Source organism: Bubalus kerabau, chromosome 11 (assembly GCF_029407905.1).
Source record: "Bubalus kerabau isolate K-KA32 ecotype Philippines breed swamp buffalo chromosome 11, PCC_UOA_SB_1v2, whole genome shotgun sequence".
Classification (NCBI taxonomy): domain Eukaryota; kingdom Metazoa; phylum Chordata; class Mammalia; order Artiodactyla; family Bovidae; genus Bubalus; species Bubalus kerabau.
The window spans coordinates 65,731,471-65,757,415 of record NC_073634.1 but is presented as its reverse complement, the minus strand read 5'-3'; the positions used below and the strand labels follow the sequence as shown (position 1 = coordinate 65,757,415).

Sequence of the window (25,945 nt, the reverse complement as noted above, 5' to 3'; positions counted from 1 at the left end):
ACTGCCAAAAGCGACAACTGAATTATCTGTCTTCCTGGTTTTGACATAAGGACAAGTCACAAAAGTACAAATATCCTATACGTAAGATAAATGACACCCAGAGCAACAAAACACATTTACTCTTCAATGAAGGTGGCTAAACAGCAGTAAGAGTTATTATGGAAGCTAGTTTTCAAAAATTCCTAAGAGCTTTTCTTTCATTGTATACTTTAACCTTCTATGCAAATCCATAAGTACTGTACTATTTGTATGGTTTTACAGCAAAAATTAAAACAAGATAAATAAAAATATTAGAAACTGTTTTCTCTTTAACTTGTTATATCAACAGACCATATTTAAGAGTTTACTAGCCATTTTCCCCAGAAGGTTCAGTTCAGTTGCTCAGTCATGTCCAACTCTTTGTGACCCCATAGACTGCACACGCCAGGCTTCCCTATCCATCACCAACTCCCAGAGCCTACTCAAACTCATGTCCATTGAGTCAGTGATGCCATCCAACCATCTCATCCTCTGTCGTCCCCTTCTCCTCCCGCCTTCACTCTTTCCCAGCATCAGGGTCTTTTCAAATGAGTCAGTTCTTCGCATCAGGTGGTCAAAGTATTGGAGTTTCAGCTTCAGCATCAGTCCTTCCAATGAATATGCAGGACTGATCTCCTTTAGAATGGACTGGTTGGATCTCCTTGCTGTCCAAGGGACTCTCAAGAGTCTTTTCCAAAACCACAGTTCAAAAGCATCAATTCTTTGGTGCTCAGCTTTCTTTATAGTCCAACTTTCACATTCATACATGACTACTGGAAAAACCATAGCTTTGACTAGATGGACATTTGTTGGCAAAGTAACGTCTTATGCTTTTTAATATGCTGTCTAGGTTGGTCATAACTTTTCTTCCAAGGAGCAAGTGTCTTTTAATTTCTCAGAAGGTACTTCAACTTAAAATTGAATAAATGACACTGGATAACTGCTGATAACAAAGGCAATGGAAGAGAAGCAGCAGTGCAGGCAGATGCATTAGCCCTCAGAAAGCCACTTTTTCCCTAGTACCTTCTGCTCTTATGTAGTTGCAGAATAAATTAAGCACTCTAATTTTCCACCTTAATATCCCTGAGATGTTACACTGAAAGTAGAGTCTAAAAACAGAAACTATTTCAATTTCATGTCCCTTCACTAAAATCTTGCTTACATTCACAGTATTGTGTACAGATAAACCCTGGACCTTCTGTTTTCTTTCTCAGCTGCTTGCTCAGGGGGCTCTTTTTAAATTCTCCATGAATACTGATGCTTTCAGCCAGTAAATGTTCCAGAATCTTCCATCCTCAAACAAATCAGAGCGAAACAAAACAAACCCCTCCCTTCTGTGCCCTTTTAGCTCTCCTCCTCCTCCTCACCACCAAGCTGCTTGAAAGGGCCCTGTCTATTCACTATCTCTACTTCCTAACCTCCCACTCACTCCTCAACCCAGCACAATCTGGCTTCCACCCTATCACTCCACTGAAACTGCTCTTTCAAGAGTCACTTTATTTGAGTGCAAAAGACTAACAAGACAGTGCAGGCACAGGCCTATGTTTCTGACCACTGCATCCTCAGGGCCTGGCTCCCACTACTTCGGTTTCCTTCTGGGGCACGTGGTCACTGACCTCTCTTTTGTTTTGAAAACCCACAAAGTATGGTTTGGGGATTTGTGTCTCAGCATAAGGGGAGGTGTCAGCCGGAGTATCACCAGAGCGTGATACTACTCTGGCTGTTGCTGTTTAGTTGCTGAGTCATGTCTGGCTCTTTGTGACCCCATGGACTATAACCCGTCAGGCTCCTCTGTCCATGGAATTCTCCCGGCAAGAATACTGGAGTGGGTTGCCACTTCCTTCTCCAGGGGATCTTCCCAACCCAGGGACTGAACCCAGGTCTCCTACTTGGCAGGCGGATTCTTTACTGCTGAGCCACCTGGGAAGTCTGATACCACTCAGGGCAGAAAGCTGCTGGGAGCAGAGAGCAGGAGCAAGGGAAATTAGCTGACTGAAACTACTCTGGGCAGTCAGCTAATTTCCTTTGCTCCTGTTCTCTGCTCCCAGCAACTTTCTTTAGTACTTCATGTAAATTTTCCCCAGATTTTGCCATCAGCTGACAAGAATAACTGACACGCGTTGAAAGAAATTCCTCACTGTTAAGTTTTAAATTAGCATTCTGGTCAAGACTAGCAAGAGTTCAACCTCCAGAGACCAGGGTATTATGGGAAAAACAAACAAACAAATCCCAAAACTGTACTTCGTCGGCTTTCAAAACGAAAGACCCCCTTTTAGTCTGTAACTAAAATATGTACACCTTGTAAAGCTCTTGGCAGCTGTCCTTTCCCTAACAGTGTTGTTACTCTCTATATCATGAATACCTGCTATGAAAGCAACTCATCTTTTGGAGGAAAAAACATCTAGCAAAAGTTATAAAACTGCAACCAAATGCAGTTAAAATTCAATTATCTGAACTAATGAGAAAGAAAGCAATGTCCAAGATAATCTAAAACTCACACATTTGGCCTTAAAATATGACCTATGGAACAGAAGATTTACCTCACAAATGATGTCTTTCCCGAGTACTATTAGTTTTAATTTGTTCCCTGACCACCCATCAATTGAGAAGATGACCTAGAGACATGTGAGGTAACAGAAGGAAACCAGACAATGAACCAGGCTTAGAAACAGCCATAAATTATCCAAAGACAATAACACATAATGGCTCTCTTGGGGTAGATTATCACAGAACAAAAGTTTAGTATATCTGAAAAAATCAAATGTAAACACATTCCAAAACAGTGCTCATGACCGTGTGTGTATACAGGTAATATAGGTAATAACCATAGGCGGATCTACCTGCACTGATAACTTTCATGGAAACTACAGAAGGAATTCCCATGACAAACAAATTTCTAGCTAGCCGACCTTTTAATGTTGTTATGGTTTAAAGTTTTACTTTCTTCTGAGAGGTAGAAAGACTAAAAAGGGTAAAAAGGAAAAACAAACAAACCCAGACAACATTTATTATTTGCAATGTACTATTATACTTTTGATTAGAAATGACTTGAGAATTAGCCTATTGGATAAAGCCAAATTTTTCAAAAATTTCCCCTCTGTAATTTACAGAAGAAATGTATACAAATTTCACCAAATGGTATTTAGTCTTATTCTCTGTGTACTTTTGATATTTTTAATTTTTAAACATTTTTTCTTAAAATCTGGTCATGATCCCCTATAACTGATTTTACAAAGCAGAAACAAGTCATAACCCAAAAAGCACTGACTCTCTCCTATGATCAGCTTTCTAAGAATAACTCATTTTACAGTCTTGGGCCATGGCTGAAAGTTTATATAAGAAGTGAAAAAAAAAATAAAATAAAAATATCTCTGTACACAATCTTAGCACAGAATTTGTGTTGTTTATGTCATTATGTCTCCAACTGCATCCATTAATTCTGTTCAAGTTTAATTCACCTCACAATAATATTATCATCTCCTTCCTTCTGACCCACTTCCTCTAAATCCAATTATTGCCTCCAACCTATAAGAAGAGGAAAAAGAGCTTCTTTTAAAACAAAGAACTCCTTGATCTGGTACTTACAAGGACAAAATGCATTCTTAAATAATATTATTTGAATGAAACAAGTAATCTGATAAAGTGTTCCCTTTCTCTTTATAGAATTTTGCATAAAAGTAATAAATAAAAAATATTATTCATTTTTCAAGTTCATACTACCCTCAGTCTAGGAAGCAAGCCACTTTAAAGATAAAATTAAAGATACCATCAGTGGGGGTATATTTCGGTTCACATATTCCAGGCAAATCAGTAATATATCAGAAATTTTATAAGGCATATTCTTCTGATTAATTAATTTTATCTGCAAGAGTGTATTCCACAGATGCAGTCATATAAGTATGCAAAGATATTTCCACAAAATGTTAATTCCTGCATTGTTTATTTTTATAGAAGCAACTGAAAACTTAAAGGGTAAATAGAAACTGTAGCCTTTTTTTTTTTTTAAAGACAAAGCCATATTGCTCAAAGGCAAAGGTGTTTAAAACACATTTTTAAGTGAAAAAGCCTTACTGAAGAGGCATCCTCTCTTGATTCTATCTATCATATCCTTTCTTTCTCCTCCTCTAGTGGATCTGCTTCTTCTGCTTGCCTCATAAACGTCCATGTTCCCCAGGCTTTGGCTTCCTTATATTCTTATCCCTGAGAGATCTCTTCCCCATTTTGTTTGACAGTATATGCCCACAATGCCCAAACCTCTATCTGTGGCTGCCCAACCTCTGTATACCCATCTACCTTTCTGAATCTCTCTACATGGATTTCCCACATAGATTGCATAATCTCCAATTTCAAAACTAAAGTCAACCTCTACTCAAAGAACAGAAACCACTTGTTCTTATACAATATTCTAAATTCTAAATCCAGAAATCTGAGTTACTTCTGTCTGTTCCCTCTGCCATCTTCTTCCATCTTCCTCCCTCAAATTAAATCAAACACAAACTAACTCCTTAACATTTCTTACTGTATTTAACATCACACAACCAGTATCGGATTTCAGGGCCTCATTATTTTCAGCCAAGATTCCTGTAGTCACTTGAAATTCCTTACCTTACCCAGTATGGCTAAGATACTCCTTCTTTCCTCCAGGCAGACAAAACTACCTTCTGGTTCCTCTACTGGCTCCATATTACGTCTGCTACTACTGCTAAGTCACTTCAGTCGTGTCCGACTCAGTCGTGCCCCATAGACGGCAGCCCACCAGGCTCCCCCGTCCCTGGGATTCTCCAGGCAAGAACACTGGAGTGGGTTGCCATTTCCTTCTCCAATGCGTGAAAGTGAAAAGTGAAAGGGAAGTTGCTCAGTCGTGTCCGACTCCTAGCGACCCCATGGACTGCAGCCCACCAGGCTCCTCCGTCCATGGGATGTTCCAGGCAAGAGTACTGGAGTGGGGTGCCATTGCCTTCTCCCAACATTACGTCTAAATTGTCCTATATGCCACTTCTACCAATTTACTATTCTTATAGTTACACAGAACTCATTTGCTAAGCTTCCAAAAGCCTATTCAGGCACAGTGTTTTTCTGTGAAGCGGTATCACCAATATTTATCAAGTTATTATGTGATAGGAACTGGGCAAGGTACTTATTCATACATTATCCAACTTAATCTCAACCATCCATTTTTAAAAGAAGGAATAGGCTCAGAGAGGTCAAGAAAATCTGCTCAAGGTCCTATAAAGAGTTATGTTTGGAAAACAGGGCTCTAACGTTAAAAAAAATCAGTGTTCTTTTCATTATGTCAGGTTGCTTGTCTGAAATAATTCTTTATATCTATTTCATTTAACAAACTGAATCAAATTTATTTCCATGTTTTTTTCTCTAGTAGGCAATAAACCAATGCTTCTCAAGCTTAACTTTTAATAAAGTATCTTTTAACAGAATATGGCCTGAATATCTGCATTAAAAAAAAAGTTTCAAAAGTAATTCTGATGGCAAGTGAAGGTTAAGAACCACTGTGTTAAGTTTCCAGAGAATATAAATATTACTGGAGTTTATTACTCTTGGGGATACCATAAACATCTCTAAACTCTACTGTTGAACTCAGTAATATAGGTAAATCAATGAAATAGTACTTTTTCTTAAAAAACATTTTCCCTTACTTACAAATGATTTGATTATACAAATATTTCTTAAAGTTCTGTCAGTATACATAATAAGAAAATCACTATTAAATTTAACTCTCTTAAGATTTCAAAAACAAGAAGTTTAGGATAAATCTTCAATACTTTTCTTAAGAATTAAAATCAAAAATTTTCCTTTAACGATCAAACTTAAATTACTATACTAATCCTTGAAACAGTTATAATTATGTATATAATTCAAATCTTATAGAATTCTTGGAAAAAACCCCACATTTTTTAAAATTAATCACAATTTCACTTGCAGTTGAACACTAAGAAATAAATATGTGAATAGCAGTGACAGAAACTTTTCTTCACTTCCAGAAACCAAGGTCACTGGTAATCTGATTAAAATCTGTATTTTTTATTCAGGTGTAACACTTGCACTGTGCTTCAAGTAAACTTCTGAAACCTAATGGGACAGAAAGCTGTCATCTACTGGCTCATTATGATACAGAGGACTAAGTCCTAAATACGGAAAGAAGTAAGAAGACATGGTGATTTAAGTACAAGTAAAAAGTAATGAATAATCAAACATTCTGTTTTGGCTTCAGCTAAGAGAAAATTTGAATTTGGTACCATATATATATATATACATATATATATATATATACATATACATATATATATATATATACACATACATATATATATATATACACACACATATATATATATATGTGTGTGTGTGTGTATGTATATATATATGTATCTTATATAGTTTTTTTTTAAGGAACAAAGGTGCTACTAAAAGTATCCAGTGTAAAAAGTTAGGGAGCTCCCTGGTGGCCTAGTGGTTAGGATTTCATGCATTCACTTCCACTGCCCAGGTTCCACCCTAGTCAGGGAACTGAGATTCTGCAAGCTGTGCAGCACAGCGAAAAAAAAAGAGAGAAAGAGTTAAATTATTTCCTAATAATAGGCTCATTATTGTTTAAAAATAGCTACTAAAAACAAAAGCCTTAAGAAAATTAATCATTGCTTCAGATTTTGAGTGCCCCTGTAGCAGAAGTGTTTATCTGCAAATACTCCATGTTAACGTTTCTGCATGCATACAATAAACAATTACTGATGCTGAAGCTCCAATACTTTGGCCACATGATGCCAAAAGCTGGCTCTTTGGAAAAGACCCTGATGCCGGGAAAGATGGAGGGCAAGAGGAGAAAGGGGCGGCAGAGGATGAGATGGTTAGATAAAATCACTGACTCAATGGACATGAGTTCGAGCAAACTCGGAAACAGTGAAGGACAGGGAAGCCTGGCATGCTACAGTCTCTGGGGCTGCAGAGAAATGGACACAACTTAGCAACTAAACAACAACATGTAACATGATAAACTGCAGCAAAACAAAAAATACTACAAAACACAAGCAATGATCAAGAAGACAACAACAACAAAATGCCCACTTGGGAGGTTGGGTGAGGCAGAAATGTTATTCACTGCATCCATTCAAAAAACTGTGGTCACACTAAGATGTAAGACCTTAATGTAGGATTAAAGATCCTACTCCTAGAAGTTTTGTTTTGAAAAGTATCGTTTAAAGGAAGCATTTAAAGAATAAGAACATATGACTCAGAATTATCTACTTCTATTATCTAAACACCGTGGACTGTGTTTAGATAATAAATACCGTGGACCGTAGCCTACCAGGCTCCTCCATCCATGGGATTCTCCAGGCAAGAGTACTGGAGTGGGTTGCCATTTCCTTCTCCAGGGGATCTTACCAACCCAGGGATCGAACCCGGGTCTCCCGCATTGCAGGCAGACGCTTTACCGTCTGAGCTCCCAGGGAAGCTCTGGCAGCTTCCTACCAGAAGCAACAACAACACATCTATCTTTTTTTCTAACTGCTGAGTACTGTTTATAAAACCAAATCGTGTACCATCACATCATAAACAAATAGGGGTAGTTTGCCTTTTCCTTTCCAATTCTCACCTCTCTTGTTTTTCCTCATTGATTGTCATGGCTACTGCCTCCAATATGAGATCTAATAATAGTGGTGAGAGTCGGCATCTAGTATTTCCCCTTAATTAAGACACTGGTTTTTGGTCTGAAGTAAATATGCTTGATCATATTACAGAATTTTCTAATAATTCTTAAAGTTGTTTTGTTTTAAAAAATCATAAAATGGCTTTTTAAAAATGTCTTTTCAGTACTTATGGAGATAACTACACAATTTTTCCTCAGATCTACTAACGTAGCAAAAACACCAATACATACTCATAAATATTCTCAGCCTGTTTGCTATTAGGGAAGCCCAGTTTGTTTTCTATTGCAGGAAAAAGGTATGTTTCCAAATAATCAAATAAGAAAGGTGTTAGATTATCTACTCAAATAAACATAAGTCAAAAAGAAATATTTAACTTATTTGATATGGTATGGACCCAACAGAAACAGAAGATATTAAGAAGAGGTGACAAGAATACACAGAACTATACAGAAAAGATCTTCACGACCCAGATAATCACGATGCTATGACCACTCACCTAGAGCCAGACATCCTGGAGCATGAAGTCAAGTGGGCCTTAGAAAGCATTACTACGAACAAAGCTAGCGGAAGTGACAGAATTCCACTTGAACTATTTCAAATCCTAAAAGATGATGCTGTGAAAGTGCTGCAGAAAATATGCCAGCACATCTGGAAAACTCAGCAGTGACCACAGGACTGGAAAAGGTCAGTTTTCATTCCAATCCCAAAGAAAGGCAATGCCAAAGAATGCTCAAACTACCACACAATTGCACTCATCTCACAGGCTAGCAAAGTAATGCTCAAAATTCTCCAAGCCAGGCTTCAGCAATATGTGAACCGTGAACTTCCAGATGTTCAAGCTGGGTTTAGGAAAGGCAGAGGAACCAGAGATCAAATTGCCAACATCCGCTGGATCATGGAAAAAAGCAAGAGAGTTCCAGAAAAACATCTACTTCTGCTTTATTGACTATGCCAAAGCCTTTGACTGTGAAGGCTTTGACTGCAAAGCCTTTGACTGTGAATCACAACAAACTGTGGAAAACTCTGAAAGAGATGGGAATACCAGACCACCTCACCTGCCTCTTGAGAAAACTGTATGTAGGTCAAGAAGCAAGAGTTAGAACTGGACATGGAACAACAGACTGGTTTCAAATAGGGAAAGGAGTCCATCAAGGCTGTATATTGTCACCGTGCTTATTTAACTTATATGCAGAGTACATCATGAGAAAAGCTGGGCTGGATGAAGCACAAGCTGGAATCAAGATTGTCAGAAGTATCAATAACCTCAGATATGCAGATGACAACACCCTTATGGCAGAAAGTGAAGAGGAACTAAAAAGCCTCTTGATGAAAGTGAAAGAGGAGAGTGAAAAAGCTGGCTTAAAGCTCAACATTCTAACAGTAGAAACAGTGACAGACTTTATTTTTGGGAGCTCCGAAATCACTGCAGATGGTGACTGCAGCCATGAAATTAAAAGATGCTTGCTCCTTGGAAAAAAAGTTATGACCAACCTAGATAGCATATTAAAAAGCAGAGACATCACTTTGCCAACAAAGGTCCACCTAGTCAAGGCTATGGTTGTGAAAGTTAGACTATAAAGAAAGTTGTGTGCCGAAGAATTGATGCTTTTGAACTGTGGTGTTGGAGAAGACTCTTGAGAGTCCCTTGGACAGCAAGGAGATCCAACCAGTCCATCCTAAAGGAAATTAGTCCTGCATATTCATTGGAAGGACTGATGCTGAAGCTGAAACTCCAATAGTTTGGCCACCTCATGCGAAGAGCTGACTCATTTGAAAAGACCCTGATGCTGGGAAAGTTTGAAGGCAGAGAAGGGGACAACAGAGGATGAGACGGTTGGATGGCATCACCGACTCAATGGACATGAGAGTGAGTAAACTCCGGGAGTTGGTGATGGACAGAGGCCTGGAGTGCTACAGTTCATGGGGTCGCAAAGAGTTGGACACGACTGAGCGACTGAACTGAACTTATTTGATCCAACTTACTCCTTACTTTCACATTTATGAGTAGGCTTCAAAACAAACTAATATTTTCTTGTAAGTACTGAACATACTCAAATTAGTAGCAGAAGTTCCTCCAGGTTTCATCCACAGTCTATTCTTACTCAACTCTCCCTCAATCAATCTCATCCACCTAAGCCTTAATTAGTACATTCCAGGACTCCTGAGTTTCCCCTGCAGCCCAGCTCTCAAACCTGAACTCTAGTCCAGACAAATCACTTCTCAGTCCTCTCCATTTGAGCTCCTCAAAGACTAGAACTCAATAAGAACAGAACCCAAGTTTTTCTTTCTCAAACTCGGTCCTCATTCACAGCTCTTTCACCCCAAGCAGATGGCCCCACCACCCACCCAGTTCTAAGTCAGAAAATCCAGAGCCTTTCTTGACAAAGCTCCCCTCCCTTTGCTATCTCTAAGGAATAGTTTTTATCTCATGAATCCCTCATATACCTGTGAGTGAAGTTGCTCAGTCGTGTCTGACTCTTTGCGACCCCATAGACTGTAGCCTACCAGGTTCCACCATCCATGGGATTTTCCAGGCAAGAATATTAGAGTGGGTTATACCTCTTTCCAATTCCCCTGACTCCATTCTGATGTAAGCTGTCATTATCTAATTTCCCCCATTAGTACTTAATCATGCCCAACCCAAGTAATCTTTTACTTATTTATTTCTTTGATTCCCACCCCCACCCCAGGCTGTGGTATGCAGGATTAGGGATGGTATCCCTGATTAGAGATGCTAAGAACTGACTCATTGGAAAAGACTCTGATGCTGGGAAAGATTGAGGGCAGGAGGAGAAGGGGACCACAGAGGATGAGATGGTTTGATGGCATCACCGATTCCATGGACATGAGTCTGAGCAAGCTCCGGGAGTTGGTGAAGGACAGGGAAGCCTGGTGTGCTGCAATCCATGGGGCTGCAAAGAGTCAGACATGACTGAGCGAATGAACTGACTGAACTGATCAGGAATCAAACCCAGGTCCCCTGCAGTGGAAGCCTGGAGTCTTAACTGGACTTCCACGAAGGTCCCCCAGGTAACCTTTTAAAAAGTTAACCTGATCACATCAATCCCCTGCTTCTTATAAAGACTTTTAAAAGGTCTTTAATACAGTTTACGGAGAAGGCGATGGCACCCCACTCCAGTACTCTTGCCTGGAGAATCCCATGAACGGAGGAGCCTGGTAGGCTGCAGTCCATGGGGTCGCTAAGAGTCGGACACGACTGAGCGACTTCACTTTCACTTTTCACTTTCATGCACTGGAGAAGAAAATGGCAACCCACTCCAGTGTTCTTGCCTGGAGAATCCCAGGGACAGCGGAGCCTGGTGGGCTGCCATCCATGGGGTCACACAGAGTCAGACACGACTGAAGCGACTTAGCAGCAGTTAATACAGTTTAAGCCATTCCTAACAGAAGCAGAAGATATTAAGAAGAGGTGGCAAGAATACACAGAAGAACTGTACAAAAAAGATCTTCAGGACCCAGATAATCACGATGGTGTGATCACTCACCCAGACATCCTGGAATGTGAAGTCAAGCGGGCCTTAGAAAGCATCACTACGAACAAAGCTAGTGGAGGTGATGGAATTCCAGTTGAGCAAGTTCAAATCCTAAAAGATAATGCTGTGAAAGTGCTGCACTCAATATACCAGCAAATTTGGAAAACTCAGCAGTGGCCACAGGACTGGAAAAGGTCAGTTTTCATTCCAATCCCAAAGAAAGGCAATGCCAAAGAATGCTCAAACTACCGCACAACTGCACTCATCTCACAGGCTAGGAAAGTAATGCTCAAAATTCTCCAAGCCAGGCTTCAGCAATATGTGAACCGTGAACTTCCAGATGCTCAAGCTAGTTTTAGGAAAGGCAGAGGAACCACAGATCAAATTTGAAGATCCAACATCTGCTGGATCATCAAAAAAGCAAGAGAGTTCCAGAAAAACATCTATTTCTGCATTATTGACTATGCCAAAGCCTTTGACTGTGTGGATTACAAAAAACTGTGGAGAATTCTGAAAGAGATGGGAATACCAGACCACCTGACCTCCCTCTTGAGAAACCTATATGCAGGTCAGGAAGCAACAGTTAGAACTGGACATGGAATAACAGACTGGTTCCAAATAGGAAAAGGAGTACGTCAAGGCCGTATATTGTCACCCTGCTTATTTCACTTCCATGCAGAGTACATCATGAGAAATGCTGGGCTGGAAGAAGCACAAGCTGGAATCAAGATTGCCAGGAGAAATATCAGTAACTTCAGATATGCAGATGACACCACCCTTACGGCAGAAAGTGAAGAGGAACTAAAGAGCCTCTTGATGAAAGTGAAAGAGGAGAGTGAAAAAGTTGACTTAAAGCTCCACATTCAGAAAACAAAGATCATGGCATCTGGTCCCATCACTTCATGGGAAATAGATGGGGAAACAGTGAAAAAAGTGTCAGACTTTATTTTTTTGGGCTCCAAAATCACTGCAGATGGTGATTGCAGCCATGAAATTAAAAGACGCTTACTCCTTGGAAGGAAAGTTATGACCAACCTAGATAGCATATTCAAAAGCAGAGACATTACTTTGCGGACAAAGGTCCATCTAGTCAAGACTATGGTTTTTCCAGTGGTGATGTATGGATGTGAGAGTTGGACACGACTGAGCGACTGAACTGAACTGAACTGAACTGAAGCTATTCCAGGCTGAGAGCTCTCCAGTCACAGATTCCCTCTCCCTTCCCCCGAGATTTTCAATGTTATAAACTATGCTTTCGAACAGTGGTGCTGGAAAGCCTTGAGTGTTCTTTGAACAACAAGGAGATCCAACCAGTCCATCCGAAAGGAAATCAGTCCTGAATATTCGTTGGAAGGTCTGATGCTGAAGCTTCAATACTTTGGCTTACTCACTGGAAAAGATCCTGATGCTGGAAAAGATTGAGGGCAGAGAAGAAAGGGGTAACAGAGGATGAGCTGGTTGGATGGCATCACCGACTGGCTCAATGGACATGAGTTTGAGCAAACTCCTGGAGATAGTGAAGAACAGGGAAGCCTGGCATGCTGCAGTCCACGGGGTCACTAAGAGTTGGATACAACTCAGTGACTGAACAACGACAACAAGGCCTGCTTTCAATTTTTGAAAGTCAAACAATAACATTCTTTTGTGCCAAGGGCTTTTGCATCTGCTGTCTATTGCACAAAACATGCCCACAAATGCTTAAATTCTTAAAAGAGTAACCAATTTCTCAAGTAAGTGTCCTGACACCCTCCCCCAACTCCTACTACACATATTTCTTTCAGAACATAAGAAGTGCAATAAGTTATAGTTTGTAAAAAGAAACATAATTTCAAAAATCACTGTGCAAACTGAGTATACTAGGGAAAACACACAGATAGGCTTAAGTGTAGAAGGTAATTTTAAGAAACCTATTAAATACTTTCTAAAACAATAAAGTTACCTTGTATTTCCCTTCCACAGATAAAAATGTCATGCTCTAGAGCAGCACTATCCAACAGAAATACAATAAAGCCACATATAAAATTTAAAATATTCCGCAGTTGATTAAAAAAGAAACAGGTGAAATTTAATATATTTTACTTAACCCAAGTATCCAAATATTATTTTAATACATAATAATGTATGGATGTGAGAGTTGGACTGTGAAGAAAGCTGAGCGCAGAAGAACTGATGCTTTTGAACTGTGGTGTTGGAGAAGACTCTTGAGTCCCTTGGACTGCAAGGAGATCCAACCAGTCCATCCTAAAGGAGATCAGTCCTGGGTGTTCATTGGAAGGACTGATGCTGAAGCTGAAACTCCAGTACTTTGGCCACCTCATGTGAAGAGCTGACTCATTGGAAAAGACCCTGATGCTGGGAGGGGTTGGGGGCAGGAGGAGAAGGGGATGACAGAGGATGAGATGGCTGGATGGCATCACCGACTCGATGGATATGAATTTGAGTGAACTCTGGGAGTTGTTGATGGACAGGGAGGCCTGGCATGCTGTGATTCATGGGGTCACAAGGATTCGGACACGGCTGAGTGACTGAACTGAACTGAATGTAAATCTATATTTTACATTAGTTTTTGAAATCTGGTGTGCACTTTACACTTGGTAAAACACATCTTTACTTTGGACTAGCTTTATTTCAAGTGCCACATGTGGCTATTGGCTTCTCCTCTTCTCAACATAGTCCTAGAAGATAATATTCTATTTCTTATAATTAAAGTGAAAGCGAAAGTTGCTCAGTGGTATCTGACTCTTTGCGACCCCATGGGCTATAAAGTCCATGGAATTCTCCAGGCCAGAATACTGGAGTGGGTAGCTTTTCCTTTCTCCAGGGGATCTTCCCAACCCAGGGATCGAACTCAGGTCTCCCGCTTTGCAGGTGGATTCTTTACCAGCTGAGCCACAAGGGAAGCCCAAGAATACTGGAGTGGGTGCTGTGTGCTTAGTCGCTTAGTCGTGTCCGACTCTTGCCACCCCATAGACTGTAGCCTGCCAGGCTCCTCTATTCATGGCCTTCTCCAGGCAAAAATACTGGAGTGGGTAGCCTATCCCTTCTCCAGGTGATATTCCTGACCCAGGAATCAAACCAGGGTCTTCCGCATTGCAGGTGGATTCTTTACCAACTGAGCTATCAGGGAAGCCCAAATAGCATGCTAACAGAATCAGAGTTATTTTTAAAAGAGCATGACATTAAACAGTTAACCTCTATCAACAAGGATATGTCTCACATTTAAATCCTTCAAAAAATTTTAAATTATGCAAACATCCTATGCTGCTGAAAAGCCTAAATTCAAAATAAAAATTCAGGTAAACAGTTTTAAAACTGCATATTTATTGACCATTTGAGCAGACTGCAGGAAGAGCAGTGCTCTCAACCACTGCTGGTAGGAGTGACTTTATCACAACCTCTTGGAAAGCCATTGGCTTTCCCTTTGATTTAATAACTCCACTTCTAAGACTTAGTCATATGGGAATAACCAGAGACAAAGATTTACCTAAAAACTGTTCACTGAGATACAATATGACTCATACATACACATAGTGTGTATGACACTCATATGTTCATAGGGAAAAAAATAAAACCAAGTGTAAAACACTGAAATGCTTACAGTTCTTTTTTTGTGGTGTGATGACTAGTAATTATTTTTACTATAATTCGTTTAAATATATATAATGAGTGCTACTCTGTCCCAGGTGGATGCTGTTTTGGGCAAGTCAGCTATAAAGGAACATTTTTGGGTCAAAGGGGGGAGAAATTGAATACGGCTTTGAATATTAAATTTTTTGAAGTGGTATAGGAGTCTAACTGAATAAAACTAAACAACCTACAAAACAGTCTGTATGATAAGATTTCATTCTGGTAAGAAGTATACATATATATGTATGGAATAATAGGCACTAAACTGTTAACAGTGGGATTTCTGGGTAATGTGAATATAAATTGTTTTATTATTTTCTACAATGCTTTTATATGCTTCTATAATAAGACTTTAGAAAATTAAACTATATATACACCTTATTGAGCATCTACTACATACAATACTGCTAGGTTCTATAAGGGGTAGAATTGAGTAAATGGAGTCACAAGTTTAAAGAAACTTTAATTAGGAGGAGCATATAAGAAAACAGTACAAGTAATTAATGCAAGGCAGAATATAAACATCAAATAAAGTAAAATGTGCTTATGAGTCTAAGAAAAAGACCTCACTTGATTGGGAAGAGTAGTGAATGAAAATAAGGAAAAACTTCATGAAAGACAATTTGAAATAAGGATTTTAACTGACAGAGGAAATGGCAGGCACAAAAGATAAAGCATGGAGCAACTGTCAGAGCAGGAAGTCACATTATAGAGTTTGGCTGAAATGCAGGATATATGAAGGGAGCAGGAAGTGTACTGGGAAAGCAGGCTGTGAGGGCCTTGACTTCTCAGAAGGGATCAAGTACCTCTAAGTTTTTTGAGTTTGGCAATGGGCAAATTTGTTGAGGTTCCAATCAAGAAACTGTCCTACCACTTCTCGTCATCTTGGTTCCATCTTGCTACCATCTTGGTTCAAGCCACTACTATCATCTATTCATTTTTAATTTCTGCAATAGTATACAGGTGTACTACATATAGAGCCGACAAATGTATTCCTTATGAAATGATCATAATGATGATGTTTAGCTGTATCAGTCAACAATGTCTAATGAAATCTTCTGGCTGCCACTCTGGTACTCCTATAATCTACTTTCTCTACAGCAGCCCGACAGATCCTTTTAAAAGATAGATTGTCACATCGCTACTCAAAACCCTGCAATAGCTTCCCATCTCACACAGCAGAAAACCAAAGTCATGAGAATTTCCACAAAGCCCTAGATAGAGCACTGTCCTCTCACCCTCTAAATCACTGAGTCCCATACACAAACACAAACGTTCATGTGCGCACACACATATACAAAAATGCCAAGACACTGAAGCTCTATGATGGCTACTATTTTTGTTTAAATTTGATAATTTCAGTGTTTTCAGCACCTAGAACAAGGCCTGACATATAGTGAATGCTCAATAGGTATTTGCTATATGAATGGAAGGAACAGAATACCATGATGTCAGTAGATATTTAGTTGGAAAGGTTTGTGGCATGCTATAAATATTTATATAAATAGAACACGCAGTGAATTTATTCTAATTTACAACTTAATTTTCCTCTGGGAACTACTCACCAAAATAGTGCTTGTAAATTAAGTTCTAAGCATAGAGACAACCTTTAATTTATTAGCAATTTATCTTCACAAGGTTTATCTAAGTTAGTTATTTGGAACAGGAGTGGTGGTGACTGAAAAACAACAGGATGGAGCCTTAAATTTCCTATTTTTCCTCTTTTTTCACTTTTCCCAAACTCCTTACTTCCCTGCTTCCCTCTTCTCCTCCATATAGTTTCAGACCTTTCCCTTTCCCAGGGAATAGGTCTAATCCAGACCCCTAAGCCCTACCCTAGGCTGAGGCCAGAAATAGAAACTGGAAGTGTGATACAGGGCTGTTGAGATGGCTGGCAGCTGGTAAAGGAGAGCCTAAGCAAGGGAAGTAACTGCAGAGGAAGCTCAAGAGGCCAACAATTCTTCATTCAAGTATTTTTAAACTAAAACTTTTTATATTTTAAAAGGAAATCAACACAAAATAACACTAACTCCTTTCTATCCTCTTTTTAAATATACACTGTTGAAAGACAGAGTAATACTTTGTTTTTAAAGGAAAAACCTGAACTTTGTATTTTACTATGATTTCAAGGGTACAACCAAGTTTAGAAAAATACATAGGATGAAAGATCAAGTACACACCACCTGGCTGTGTTAAATCTTAATCTTTACCAAATCTGCCTCAGATTTAAAAGTTACAGTTGAAAAGCCATGGGCTCTTCCTAGATCCTTTATTCCTCTCCAGTTCTCCAGAGGTAACTTTTACTTTGATTTGGAGTTTATCATTGCAATGCAAGTTTTCATACTTCTGTCACATATTATTTGTTGTTGTCATTCAGTCATTAAAAGTCGTGTTTGACTTTTTGCAACCCCGTAGACTGCAGCATGTCAGGCTCCCCTGTCCTTCACCATCTCCCGGAGTTTCCTCAAATTCATGTCCATTGAGTTGGTGATGCTGTATGATTCCTATACAATATACTGTATTGGCATGCTTTAAAAACTATATAAATATGATGAATAGACCTATTAAATCCTGGCTCTGTCATCAGTTGCTTGACCTCAGGCAAGTTACTTAACATTTTTGTGCCTAAGTTTCCTTTCTGAAAAGTGGGGATAATACCATCTCCTAGTTTACAGGGCTGTTGTATTAAGTGAGTTAAATGAATGTATATAAATCACTAAGAAAAGAATCTTGCTGGGAGTTCCTTGAAAAACCAGTAATTAAGACTCCCCACTTTCACTGCCAAGGGCATGGGTTCAATCCTTGGTGGGGGAACTAAGATCCAGCAAGCTACAAGGGCTAAAAATAAATATCTTGCTCATAGGAAGTAGTGTGTATTTGTTTAGTAACATCATATAAAGTTGCAAAGGAATCTGTGACTGTGCATGTCATGTATATGTGTGCATATACACTGATTGAGAAAAGATTAATTATCAAAGTGATATGTATATATAATCCATGCTGCTGCTGCTGCTGCTAAGTCACTTAAGTCGTGTCCGACTCTGTGCGACCCCATAGACGGCAGCCCACCAGGCTCCCCCGTCCCTGGGATTCTCCAGGCAAGAACACTGGAGTGGGTTGCCATTTCCTTCTCCAATGCATCAAAGTGAAAAGTGAAAGTGAAGTCGCTCAGTCCTGTCTGACTCTTAGCGACCCCATGGACTGCAGCCTACCAGGCTCCTCCGTTCATGGGATTCTCCAGGCAAGAGTACTGGAGTGGGGTGCCATTGCCTTCTCCAATATAATCCATATAACACCATATATTTTCAAAATGGTGTAAAAACTAGAAATACTTATGAATTTCAGGCTGGGAATACTTAACAATTTCAGGCCAGCCTACTTAAAGAGGAATTGAAAGTACTAAGCACAGAGAGAAAAGGGTATTTTTTAACTCACAAATTCTAGATAAAATTAAACAAGAATATAAACATTTGATTTAAATAATGTGATCGTTTAAAAATACCTAAAAATTTAATGTCCTCCTTTTATGAGTTTTTGGGGGTAGGTAGGGAGAGAAGGGGTAATCCCTCAATGAGACTCTAATCAAAGATTTATTAGACTGTTAAGGGAGTCACTTTAGAATTTCACACAAAATAAAACATTATTTGATAAATTTCACTATTTCTCTGAACCAGTTTTTCTCTAAGTAGGAAGAAATTAAATTTTAAAATGATCTATTTTAAAATAGGATTCACCTAGATTACAAGATTTTCATAGGCAACTGGATTCTGTAAAATTTATCATGCAATTGTGGATGTATTTTCTTTGAGTACAAGATTACTTTTATGATAGTCTCTAGGGCAAAAGATCAGAAAATATCAAAGCCTAAATGTCCTACATACTATGTGAATTCTAGTGAATTTCTTTCAAGCACTTTAAAAAGATTTATCTATGTTTTTAATAGATATCTATAAAAAGATAGCTATGCCTTGAAGATTAATATATCTAAAGATACATAAATGGAAGAATTCGATCTAATGAGCACTTAATAAAGGTTAACATTTACTGGTCTAGATGTTTTACACAGGATCTGTTTTTTAATCCATGTGAGATACCTTCATGAACAAAATTTTGAAGACTACTATAAATTCTTTAAATATTTCTGCAAAGAATTAAAAATGACTACTACAAAGGCCAATAATGACGAAGTCGGCAAAGCACATAAAATGTAGAGTAACTGTGTAGATTCTATCAACACAATAGCGTTCAAACAGCTGTTTCCCTTAGAGTTTTGGCATATACTCACGTCTAAAAGGTTAGCGGAAAGCAATAGTTAAATGCAACCTCAATGATTAAACTATCTCCGCCTCCCATTCTACCAAAAAGACTAAAACGTAGCTGGTGAAAGGGAAGATTAAAGTTCAAGAGTTTTACTTCTCCTAAAGCGAGAACTTTGAAACGGAACTACCGATTTTGTTTCATTTGCCCCCCAGTAAAATATTTCCATGTCTGGGTTAGTCCTTCCCTTGGCCCCAACGGAAGATTCAGTGGGAAATCAACGTGAACTAACCAGAAAAGTAAAACCTAAACATTCTCAGTACTTTCCCACTGGGGAAAGGATCCTATCACCATTTACCTTATACTATGTCCCCTGCCCAAGCAAGATGTAGCACCTGCTAAACTGGGCGCTTCAAGAATAATGGTCCAACTTTTCGAACGCAGTCTGGGAAGGGGACTCAGGCGATTTCTTAGGCAGTGCAAGAAGGGAGTAGAAAAGGTCCTCTCATGAAGGGATGAATGAGCTTTGGTGCCGTCTCCTCTGCCTGCTGGAGGATTCGAAAGCTGTTTGCTTCAGAGACCCTAGGAAGCAGCACACTCTGGTCGCCACTGGCCTGGGGCCTGGGCGAAGCAGGCAGTGTTTACACCTGTCACGAGGGAGGGGGAGGGAGAAAGAGGAAGCCGGAGCAAAGCCCCAAACTTCTCAACAAGCTCCCGGGAGGGAGCGGCCGGTGCGGAGCCGAGGGCAGGTGGAAGCGGAGGGGCAGGGGGAGCCAGCGGCGGCCAGGGACGTGGGAAAAGCTCTCACTTCGCCGGCCGGTGCCCGGGAGGGCGAGGAGGGGCCGTGCGCCTCAGGCGCCGCGGCCGCCGGCGTCCCCGCACCCGCTGTAGAAGAGGACAGAGCCGGGAGCCCGCAGGCCCGCAGAGCCGGCAATGTCCCCGCAGCCCCCGGCTCCGCAGCGGGCAGGTGTCCCCGGCCCAGGCGAGGATCCGGCCGGTGGGCCGGGCCAAGTCCCCTAACCTCTTTCCCCCGCGCGGCTGGGAAAGCTGGTGAAGCTTACCTGGTTCGTCCGGGGCGGCCGCGATGGACATGGCTCAGGGGCCCGGGGAGGAACTGGCTCCCCGGGGAAGGACCGGCTATTCGGACGCGGCGCTGGTGAGAGAGGAAGGCAGGCTGTTCACAGCCCTGTCAGCGAAGCAGCGCCATGGACGCCCACCCGGAGTTTCAGTGCTGCCGCGAGACCCCCATCCCATTACCCTCCGCCCTCTTCCGCCGCCGCCGCCGTCGCCGCCACCGCCTCCACCTCCTCCTCCGCGGAGACCCCCCGCCCACTCCACACACTCTCCCATCATGCAGCGGGGGAACCGCTGCCGCTGAAACGTCACTTCCGGGCGCAGGTGGCTAGGTCGGGGCCCGGCGCTTGGTGGGTGCAGAAGGGGTGGGGGGTGGGAGGACACACAGGGGGAATCAGTGTCACAGAATGCTTACCCCTGCGCAGGCGCCATCGTGCAGAGCGCCGGCAGCCATTTTGGGTGCGGGCAAGCTGCCCTTTCCTGACTTCCTAGCGAGTCACCGAGCTGTGGGGTGGGGGGAAAGAGGTCCTCCTGCATTCCGCCGTTCCTGAGGCAGCGCTCCGAGCAAGGGGCAGGTGCTCCTCAGCCCAGTAAGATTAACGTTCAGCTCGGGACCGTCTTAACTCTCTTGCTCTCCAAGTAAAATTTGCAAAGGTTTTGAGGTACGGAACTGTATCTTCACCAGAAACCTACTGGAGAGCACTTATTAGCTTGCCCTTTTCGCCACGAAAAACGACTTTTTCGTTCACAGTCTAAGTCCCTTCCTGTTTTTTAATTTACACTGACAGAAGAGGAAGTTGATATATAAGAAGAGTTAAATCAAATTTAAAATGGGAAGCAAGAGGGAAAACACCCGCCGAACTGAAAACCGTCTTTGAGACCAACAACAACAAAAATTTTGGGGATTCTGCTAACAGATTGAGACGGTGGTCGTTTATTCATATATGCTGCATAAGACTATTCGATTAAAGTAAAAGAAAATTAACTTCCGCGTTTCTATAACAGCGGTCATAACATTTTTCTATCGTCAGTCTTGATCGTTTGCGTTTTTATAACCTTTCCCCTTCCTTTGTAATGAATATCTGTTAGAACACCAGCCACTGTAAAAACCAGACTGCAGGACTGCGGGGATTATTGTTATCGTCTGGGATGATGAGCCTGGGATCCTATCCGGCAATCGTGAGCGCTACCGGCTGCTCCTTCTTACTTTCGCCAAACCTGAACAGGCAATTTGAATAATTTAAAATAGTTCCAAAACAGCAAAGCTCAGCAGCTACGCAAAGAAACAAGGATGGAAAACACCTTCCTCAGCCACAGAGAAGTGTCCACCCTTTTGAGTGGAGGAATTACACAAATCAGGGGGAAGATAAGGACAAAAGCAGTTCATCACGGTTTATCCCGCCTCTGCAATGTTCTAGACGACTTAACTTGGAGCGCTAAAATAGACCCTCATTTGTCTCTTTACAACTCAATGACTGTAAGATATACGGAGACTGCATCACTTTAAATTGGAGTATCAATTGTTTTGCGGTGGTGGTGCTGGATTTTTGTTATTGCTCAGTCACTAAAGCTGTATAGATTTTTCTATACAGCGTGTCAAATTTATCCGTATTGTATTTCGCCCCCTGCTGGTATGGGAGCTTGTTGTTCGTGCTCAATCTCTCAGCAGAGTCCGACTCTTTGCAACCCCATGTACTATATAGCCCACCCGACTCCTCTGTCCATGGGATTTCCCAGGCAAGAATACTGGAGCAGGTTAACATTTGCTTCTCCAGGGGATCTTCCCTATCCAGGGATTGAACCAGTGTCTCTTGCACTGGCAGGCGGGTTCTTTACCACTGAGCCGCCAGGGAAACCTTGTATGTATATGTATATGTATACGTATATGTATATGTATATCACTATAAATGTTTATTGACTGGGAAGGAAAGAAACAAAACTATTTGCATTTGTATGTATGTGTTCAGAGACTGGAAATGAATTGATTTTAGATGTATTCATAGCTGTTGCAGTTTGATAGCTCAACTAAACAGAAATAGCAGAAGAAGAACATATGACAAAAAGCAGACCCATCATCAAGAAAATGTTTAAAACGAAATAATAAATTCAAACATCAAAACTTTAAAAAGAAAACTCTGCTTTCAGAAAAATCTTCCTAATTTCATACATAAAGTATTACAGAATGATTTTTGTGAGGTAACTGCAGAAGCCAGTTCTATTCACTTAAGGACAACAATAGAGAAATCAGTGTCCAACATTGTGTAGAGCTGTTGAGTCCCTGTTTGGCCAGCTGACTTGAGAGCAATCAACCAACTTGTAATTGGTAATGTTACACATAATTTTGGAGGCAGCATTCCAATGCTTATGAAATTGTATTGCAAAAAGAAAATATCTCTGAATATTTTTAAGATGAATGGAGAAGGAAGAATTATTAAAAACCATTGCATTTGGATCCAGTGATCGTTTTTATTTACTTTTTAAAAGTTATGGCCATAATTACTTAAGATTTTGCATCAAGAAACATTGAATGACTAATTACCATTTGTTGTAGTTACTTCTAATTTTTTCTCTTGTGCTCTTTACAAAATTGTCATCATCGTGTAAACCAATTTTGTATCCCTTTTCTCAATATTATGTTGTAAGTATTTCATCCTGTTACTTAACATTTTATAAAACTTTGATTTTAATTGCCTACATAGTATTAAATGGAGTGGACATACCATGAGTTATCCATTATCCTGTTTGTGGATATTTTCCACTATTACAAATGATACTGTGTTGCTCTTGTGCTTGTGGCTTTGTCCAGTTTTAGGAATTTTTTTCTCAATATGAAAACAAGCCAAAAGGCTAAATGTTTTATTGGCACTTCATCATTTCATATTATTTACCAAAAGACTACGTTGATTTACAACACCACCAGTAATACAGGAGTATACCAATTTTACTACCTTCTTACCAGCAGTGAATAATAATAATAATTAAAAGAGAAAAAAGATTGAATTTTACTTTGTAGACTAACAATTGAAAGAAATTTAATTCATATTATATTGTGTGAGAAATCAAGAAACAAGCAAGCACAAAACCCCACCAATGTGATGTATTGCAAAAGCAATAGGTAGACCTGAGTATACCAACAGGCTCTTTTGTCACTTTGATTTTGTGTGATTTTGTGTCTTCTTATATGTTAAATACGGAGAAGGCAATGGCACCCCACTCCAGCATTCTTGCCTGGAAAATCCCATGGACGGAGGAGCCTGGTAGGCTGCAGTCCATGGGGTCGCGAAGAGTCGGACACGACTGAGCGACTTCACTTTGACTTTTTACTTTCATGCATTGGAGAGGGAAATGACAACCCACTCCAGTGTTCTTGCCTGGAGAATCCCAGGGACGGGGGAGCCTGGTGGGCTGCCGTCTATGGGGTCGCACAGAGTCGGACACGACTAAAGCGACTTAGCAGCAGCAGCAGTAGCATATGTCAAATAAGAGAATGGAACTAGACCACGTGTTCTCATCTCTCTTAGGACATAACTAAGACATAACTACGGAGAAGGCAATGGCACCCCACTCCAGCATTCTTGCCTGGAAAATCCCATGGACGGAGGAGCCTGGTAGGCTGCAGTCCATGGGGTCTCTAGGAGTCGGACACGACTGAGCGACTTCACTTTCACTTTTCACTTTCATGCATTGGAGAAGGAAATGGCAACCCACTCCAGTGTTCTTGCCTGGAGAATCCCAGGGACGGGGGAGCCTGGTGGGCTACTGTCTATGGGGTCGCACAGAGTCGGACACAACTGAAGCGACTTAGCAGCAGCAAGACATAACTATTTAGCTCATTTATCCCTTTGAGAATATGGTCAAAGGTTTGGTTCTTTCTGCAGAAAATGCTCATTCCACTACTGCTCAAATTTCTTAGATCTTGTAAATCTCAATCATAGAAGAGATTCTATGAACTCAGTTTAAGAAACCCTGTACAAGATGATCTCCAAGGTCCTTTCCATACCTAAACAGTTCCTATGATTTTATTTTATAATCCAGTGAATGCTGTCTAAAAAATATTTTTAGTAGATAAACAAATTGTGATACATTCATAAGTGGATTACCATTACCAGCACTCAAACTAGAACTATGAGTATGATTAGATTATGAAAACAAAAGTGAATGAAGTTCAAACTGAGTACAATATATGAATTTTACAATACATGTGACTTAAACCAATACCTTATTATTTACAGATGTACTGTTTTTCTATTTTACATATTTTAAATTGGAATGTAGTTGCATTACGGGCTTCCCAGGTGGCACTAGTGGCACTAGTGGTAAAGAATCACATCCGTTCTCTACGTCTGCATCTCTATTTCTGCCCTGCAAATAGGTTCACGTGTACCATTTTTCTGGATTTCACATATATATGTTATTATATGGCACAATATTTATTTTCTCTTTCTGACTTACTTTACTTTTCTTTCTGACTTACTCTGTATGACAGACTCCAGGTCCATCTCTACAAATGACCCAATATACATTTTCATAATAAAGTATAAAAATATGGACTGGGATGATATACACAACATTCATTAGGGGCTAGGATGGAATTGCTCAGATGGTAAAGAAACTGCCTGTAATACAGGGACCCGGCTTTGATACCTGGGTCGGGAAGATCCCCTGGAGAAGGGAATGGCAACTCACTCCAGTATTCTTGCCTGGAGAATCCCATGGACAGAAAAGCCTGGCGGGCTACAGTCCATGGGGGTCCCAAAGAGTCAGACACAACTGAACGACTAACACTTTCCCTTTTTTTCACATAGAGCAGGTCAGAAAGCACTAAAGGGGATTTTATATGTTATTTCAAAGTTTTATATCAAAAAATTTTGAAGCAAATGTGAAAAACCATGTACGTTTTTGTTTCCAGTTTTATTGAGATATAATTACAAAAAATTATATGGATTTAAGGTGTGCAACCTGATGTTTTAATCAAACTATTTACATTAAATTCCAGGTAGGGATTACATGAGTGTTTGTTACATAATTCTCTGACATATTCTACATTCATTTTTTTATGGTTAAAAATAACTCTTCCAGAACCAGTTAGTTTAAAACCATGAATTGTGAACAGTATCCTAGAGATAATTCCTAAGGTACTATGCTAATGCTAATATCTTAACTTTGTGCAACTTTTCAAAGTGCTTTTAAATATATTAGCTCTTCTGACTCTCACATAGACACCCTTAGAGCCAATTAATCTCATTTTATAGAACATGTGATCACAGATTTAAGGATTTTACAAAATTAAAAAAGTTAGGGCTGGATTTCAGACTAGAATCGTGATTTCCTGATTCACAATTCTTTCCCCTGAAACTCTCTGGCTTTTTCACTTTATACAAGACTACTTCCTCAGTTTCCTCATAGTAAAGACATTTTCATCATTTGAAGCCTTGTCCCCATTTTCCTCATGTTTGAATTGCTTTCAAATGGAGTTTTTCTTCGCACAAAAAGTGTTGGTTAGTAAACGGAACATGACTTCATTATAATCTAAAATATTGTGTTTATAGAATTTGGGCCATTGAAAACTTTCCTGAAAAAGTTTCAGGAATTTGAGAGATCATCTAGTTCAAAAGTAGTCTCATTCCTACCTACCCTTCCAGTTTTATAGGTTAGATCAATAATGTCCTAAGAGATAAATGACAGCAATGTCCTCAGTCATCCCACTGATTTGTAAAGAACTAGGTATTAGAAACTAAAAGCCAGATTCCTAATCCAGTAACCTCCATTTATTCTCCACATTATTTCTTGTTTGTTATTATCTTCTCTTTT

The 25,945-nt window shown here is 40.1% G+C and overlaps 1 protein-coding gene across 7 annotated transcripts in view; it reads right to left on the bottom strand.

Annotated features, from left to right (window-relative positions):
• AFTPH (aftiphilin) overlaps positions 1 to 20,381 on the bottom strand; it is a 72,493-nt gene extending 52,112 nt beyond the window's left edge. For 2 of the 7 annotated variants that reach the window (XR_008700426.1, XM_055540466.1), the window contains exon 1: positions 20,122 to 20,381. The gene's annotated coding sequence lies outside the window, so the exon portion shown is untranslated. Of the gene's footprint in view, positions 1 to 3,476; positions 3,533 to 19,455; positions 19,617 to 20,121 lie in introns of those variants that run through there. The other 5 variants (XM_055540462.1, XM_055540461.1, XM_055540465.1 and 2 more) reach the window with 5 other exon arrangements.
• Positions 20,382 to 25,945: the final 5,564 nt, after the last annotated feature.